This window comes from Myotis daubentonii, chromosome 1, assembly GCF_963259705.1.
Source record: "Myotis daubentonii chromosome 1, mMyoDau2.1, whole genome shotgun sequence".
Lineage (NCBI taxonomy): Eukaryota > Metazoa > Chordata > Mammalia > Chiroptera > Vespertilionidae > Myotis > Myotis daubentonii.
This window is the reverse complement of record NC_081840.1, coordinates 88,795,562-88,801,952: the sequence shown is the minus strand read 5'-3', so window position 1 is coordinate 88,801,952 and position 6,391 is coordinate 88,795,562.

Sequence of the window (6,391 nt, the reverse complement as noted above, 5' to 3'; positions counted from 1 at the left end):
TTTTGATTCATTCACCCCAGATGGCTATTGTTGTGTTGGCTGTTACAATGTTTTTATTTGACAGTCTAAGGGAAAAGAGGTCAGTGCACCTGACTAAATAAGTAGGTACTACACGTTTTAAAAATTCTTGCAGCATACTGGTTAAAAATCACTGAAGTACATAAAAATCATTAGTGGCAGCTGGGAGGAAATTACATTGTAGGCAACTGTACATTTTAGCTTTTTAAAAATTTTTAGAAGTGTCAGGCCCATGTGCCGCCAGCGAGGGGCTGGGGCCGCTGGGGCCATGTGCACAAGCTGGGCAGGGGGCCGGCGGTGCGCACAGCGGAGCCGCCTTGGAGCCTGAGCCTGCCGGGCCGGGCTGGGCTGGGGAGCGCGTGGGGCGGCCGGTCGGTAAAAAAATAAAAAAATAAAAAATAAGTTAAATTTTTTATTGACTTCGGAGAGGAGGTGAGAGGGAGAGAGAGATAAAAACATCAATAAAGAGAGAGAATCATTGATCTGCCTCCTGCACATGCCTGCTGGGGATTGAGCCTGCAACCCAAGCATGTGCCCTGGGCAGGAATAGGACCGTGACTCCTGATTCATAGGTCAGCACTCAACCACCGAACCACACCAGCTGGGCCATTTTAGCTTTTTAAAAGAGTGATATGATTGGACTGTTTCTAAAAACAACATTAGGAAGCTCAGGGTCCTCTTGTTAATCTAATAGATATGTGATAGAGTGAAAAGAAGTCAGGAAATATGCTTTAATTTGGGCTCTACCATGGTAATCTTGGGCAAGTCTGTTACTTGGAGTCTAGTTTTCTCATCTATAAAATGAAAAAATTGGGTTAGGGCAGTGGTTCCCCACAGAGGCCAGGGTTCAGCAGAGCTTGAGGAGGACCTCTGCATACTGCCTTAGAGAATGCTGTACTTCCAGAAGGAAAACAAGTCTCTCAATGCCTTGCCTTCTGCGCTTTCTAAAAGCTCCATGTTAGGAGAGCTGCAACCAGTGATGGTGAAGTATTCGCATGCATTGGGTGGAGGCAGAAAAATGATCAAGAAAAATATGCTAGTATTCGATTAGAAGCATTATATATACGTTATTTTTTATTTTTAAATTGATTTTAGAGAGGAAGAGAGAGAGAGAGAAACGTTGATTTGTTCCACTTATTGACGCATTTATTGGTTGATTCTTGTAGTTCCTTGACCAGGAATTGAACCCACAATCTTGGAGTATCAGGACCATGCTCTTACCAACTGAGCTATCCAGCCAGGCACATTATATATAGTTTTAAATGTTTCAACATATTGCCAGATGGTATATTACAGAATAGCACTACAGTCTATTTATCTTAACCTTGTGTTTGCCATGGTGTAGCTTTGCAAGATTTCTTTCTGTCATTGCAAATCTACTTTCTTCCCAGTTCTCACAACCACCCCTCCACCGTACTCTCATCTCCATTTCAGAGGGAGGTTCTCTGTGGTCTTGTACATAAATATCATTTGGAACAGATATTAAAAAGGCACATTGGCCGAAACTGGTTTGGCTCAGTGGACAGAGTGTCGGCCTGTGGACTGAAAGGTCCCAGGTTCGATTCCGGTCAAGGGCATGTACCTGGGTTGCGGGCACATCCCCAGTGGGAGATGTGCAGGAGGCAGCTGATCGATGTTTCTCTCTCATCGATGTTTCTAACTCTCTATCTCTCTCCCTTCCTCTCTGTAAAAAATCAATAAAATATATTTTAAAAAAAAAAAGGCACATTGTTGAGGCCCTACTCAAGGTGATTCAATAATAAAAATGAGGCAGGAAATCACAATGTATAAAGATGTAATTAATGACAATAACATAATGGGGAGGGACAGAACTGTATAGAAGCAGTCTTGTGTTATATTGAAGCTAAGTTCAAGCTAGTTTGTTAGAAATTGAAGATGACAATTGTAAACCGCAGGTTAACTATAAAGATGTTACAACAAGAAGACAATTTAAAGTGACCCAAGAATATACTATATTTAAGTATCTACACTAATAAAAGAGAAACATGCAAAATGGTGTCACTCCGCTACACCCACCAGCCAATCAGAGGAACTATGCAAATTAACCCAACAAAGATGGTGGTTAATTTGCATACGCAGGCGCAGAGCGAAGACTGAAGGCTCCGGCCAGAGTGAAGACTGAAGACTGAAGACTGAAGAGGCTTGGCTTCTCTGCTGTGGCCAGACCAAAGGCCTGAGTCCCGGGTGCTGGAGGAAAACTGATGCTGGCAGCCAGGGGAAGGAAGGCCTATTGCGCAAATCTTCGTGCAACGGGCTTCAAGTTATATAATATAAAGCTATGTATAATTATTCTGTATGTCCCTTTAACTTAAAAAAATGATTGAAATATCACTTAAGTAAATTGGTGCAGAACACTGTTTTGGCTTGAAATAGAGAGGCTCTGACAGTTTTCCACCCCAGTTTTAATGCCTCGCTTAGAATATATTTTCTGTTCTTTTGTTTTCTTAATGTGATTACATTCAGATTATTGAAAAATCATACTGCTTTTGTGAAAGGAAAACAGCAACATGGAGTTGATAGTCTCAAGAGAGAGAGCTATCTAAAATGGAGCAGGGCTCTAACCGGTTTGGCTCAGTGGATAGAGTGTTGGCCTGCAGACTGAAGGGTCCCAGGTTTGATTCCTGTCAGGGGCATGTACCTTGGTTGTGGGCACATCCCCAAGTAGGAGGTGTAGGCAGCTGATTGATGTTTCTCTCTCATCGATGTTTCTAACTCTCTATCCCTCTCCCTTCCTCTCTGTAAAAAAATCAATAAAATATATTTAAAAAAATAAAATAAAATGGAGCAGGGCCCAGCTGGTGTGGCTCAGCAGGAACCAAGAGGTTTCCTGTTCCATTCTCAGTCAGGGCACATGCCCGGGTTGCCGCTCGATCCCCATTAGGGGTGCATGCAGGAGGCAGCCGATCGATGCTTCTCTCTCATTGATGTTACTGTCTCTCTATCCATCTCCTTTCCTCTCTCTCTCAAAATCAATAAAAACATTAAAAAAAAATTAAATGGAGCAGGGAGGCATCTGGGAAGCTGGATAACTCACCCCTTCCATGTGAAACTGAACTTTTTAACTGGCCTTAAACCAAATGGCTACACCCTGATACAGGTCCAGGAACTAGACTTGCATCATTGAACTCTTTTAAAAAAATATACATTTTTATTGATTTCAGAGAGGAAGGGAGAGGGAGAAAGAAACATCAATGATTGAGAGAATCATTGATTGCTTTCTGCCTGCCCCATTCTGGGGATTGAGCCTGCAACCTGGGCATATGCCTTGACCAAGAATCCAACCACAATTCATAGGTTGATGTTCAACCACTGAGCAACACCAGCCAGGCTATTCATATCAATATTTAGAGATGGGGGGGGTGGAAAAGAGAGAGCGAGAGATAAACATCGATCAACTGCCTCCCGTACATACCCCGACTGACCTGGTATCCAACCCTCAATCTGGTCACAAATGGGACCCGCAATCTGGCTATATGCCCTGACCAGAATTGAGCTGCAACCTTTTAGTGCATGGGATGATGCTCAGCCAACTGAGCCACAAAAGCCAGGGCTCTATTCATATTTAATTCTTTAATTCACCACTGATTTATTTTTTTTCACATGGATAGTTAGCAGTGTTTATTGAAAAGTCCCTTCTTTCCCCAGTGATCTATAATGCTATCTCTGTCTTATCAAATATGCACGGATTTATTTCTGGGCTCTCCAGTCTGGTTTTTTTTTTTATTTAATATATATTTTATTGATTTTTTACAGAGAGGAAGGGAGAGGGATAGAGAGTTAGAAACATCGATGAGAGAGAGAAACATTGATCAGCTGCTTCCTGCACACCTACTGGGGATGTGCCCACAACCAAGGTACATGCCCTTGACCAGAATCAAACTTGGGACCTTTCAGTCCACAGGCCAACGCTCCATCCACTGAGCCAAACCGGTCAGGGCTCCACTCTGTTTTATAGGTTTACTTCTTTGTTTTTGTACCAATACCATATCATGCTAATTACTATAATGTTATGGTAAGTCATTCTATTACATTTTAGATTCAACTGAAGTTTTGTAAAACTGTGGTGAGATTGTTTTTGTTGTTAATTCTCACCCAAGGATATTTTCCTATTGATTTTTTAAAGAGAGTGCAAGGGAGGGGGAAATATAGGGAGAAACATCGATGTGAGAGAGACACATCCTGCATGTGCCAGGACCAGGGCCAGGGATCGAACTTGCAAAGGAGGTACATGACCTTGACTGTATTGAACCCAGGACCCTTCAGTCCACAGGCTGACGCTTTATCCACTAAGCCAAACTGGCTAGGGCCTACCACAATTTCTAAATGTTGGTAATTGATCATCTGTTCAGATCTGTAACTTCATCATTTTGAGGATTTTATCTAAATGGACTCATACAATATGTACCTTTTGAGACTGGCTTTTCACTCAATATAATGCCCTAAGACCATCCAAATTATTGTATGTGTCAATAGTTCATTTCCTTTTTATTACTGAGTAGTATCACATTTTTCTGGATATAGTTCAGTTTGTTGAGCTATTCAGTTATTGAAGATGTAATTGCTTTTCAGTAAAAAGGCAAGTACCACTTTAATTATAATTCTGAATTGCTTATTTTCGTGTTAACATCCATGTTGTTATAAAGCACAATAACTGTGGTAGGTATTTGCAATATCATTTATGACCTCGCCTTGACAGCAATAGATCATTACTTCTGCCTTCTTCTATTGGACATATAACCCATCCATGATTCAGAGTGGGAAGGTACTTAACAAATACAAATATGTGAATATCAGGAAGCAAGGATCACTGGGGTTTTCTTGGAGACTGGCTACCTGAATCTTTTAGTTTATCTAAATGGAAAGCTGTAATGACTCTTGTAAACCTTTGCTAAAAGAATAAATTATCCCCTACCTTGGAAAAGTGATATGCTAATGCTTATTCACTGTGAGGATTTTTCTATTTGTGATAGGTTTAAAGTTAATGTGAAAACCATGTAATTAGAAAGACTTTAAAAATGGGTTGGTATTTTTTAAAATCCTCACCTGAGGATATATTTTTATTGAGAGAGAGAGAGAGAGACACACACACACAGAGACATCGATGTGAGAGAGAAGCATTGATATTGCTTGGCTGCCTCCCATATGTGCCTTAAGCAGGGATTGAACCCGCAACCTAGGTATGTGCCCTGACTGGTAATTGAACCCACAATCTTTTGGTGTATGGGATGACGCTCCAACCGGGCTAGAAAAATGGGTTGGAATTTAATGGATCTATCTTTTGGCTCTATGATGCAGAAATAGTCCTGACAGGGTGTTATTTTAATATGTAAGGGGTCTAGAAATAGATCTGATGGCTCTGTGTCTTTAACGAGGGCACAGTTTATAATCATCATGGAAGGATTTCAGAGATGCATGCTGCCTTATGAAGCTCTCTATAGAAAATCTGACGCATAAAACAGATAAACTAGGAATGGTGTTTGATAATACAGGAGGGTTTTAATTCTTTTAAATGTGAGAGCAATCTTTTGCACTAATGTCTTTACAGATTAAAAATGTTGATAGTTTTTAGAATCAGAACAAATTAAGAATTAATGTTGGTAAGAATTAATGTTGGTGGTAAAAATATTGGAGACTCAATGCCTAGAGAAGATAAATCCAAATTAAGGTAAGGTATCAGGAGATTGGGACATCCTGACCTTGGAGAGTCTCGTAAATTTACTCTGGGTCCTGCTTTGGGCAGTGAATTCCTGGCATTACTGCCTCATGCTTTTGTTTGACGCTATGCAGTTTTACATACACACAACCTTGACTCAAACTAAGCATTATATGAATTGATGAAAGTTATGAATTTAGTAACTTTGTTAAGATTTAGTGTGGAGTATTTACAAGAAAGGAGTTCTGTTACAGGCCCTTGCCAGGCTTGCTCACCCCCTATGTAGTCTAGGTCTCCAGCTGTCCAAGGACTTCTTTGTTACAAGGAGAGTCAAGAGCTTCCTTTCTGCCCTTCTCTCAAGTCCACACCCAATCTCACAATACTGCAGAGCCACAGAATCGTATGACCTTAGAAATGCAGACCTTCAGGTCCCACTCTAGGCCAACTAAAGCAGGAACTTGGGGAGGGTTGAGGACACTCGGCAATCTTTAGAACAAGCTCTCCAGCTAATGCATGCTAATGTTTGAAAACCAGTAGAAAAGACATAAACAAAACAAAACAAAACACATGTCAAGGAAAAATCAAGGGAGAGAACGTTTGAACATTCATCCAAATAGAGACACTTGATACTGCCTTTGCCCTGCTCCTGTCAGGTGGGGTGTGTTGCTTCTATTTCCAGGGCTGGGAGAATTCCAGCCC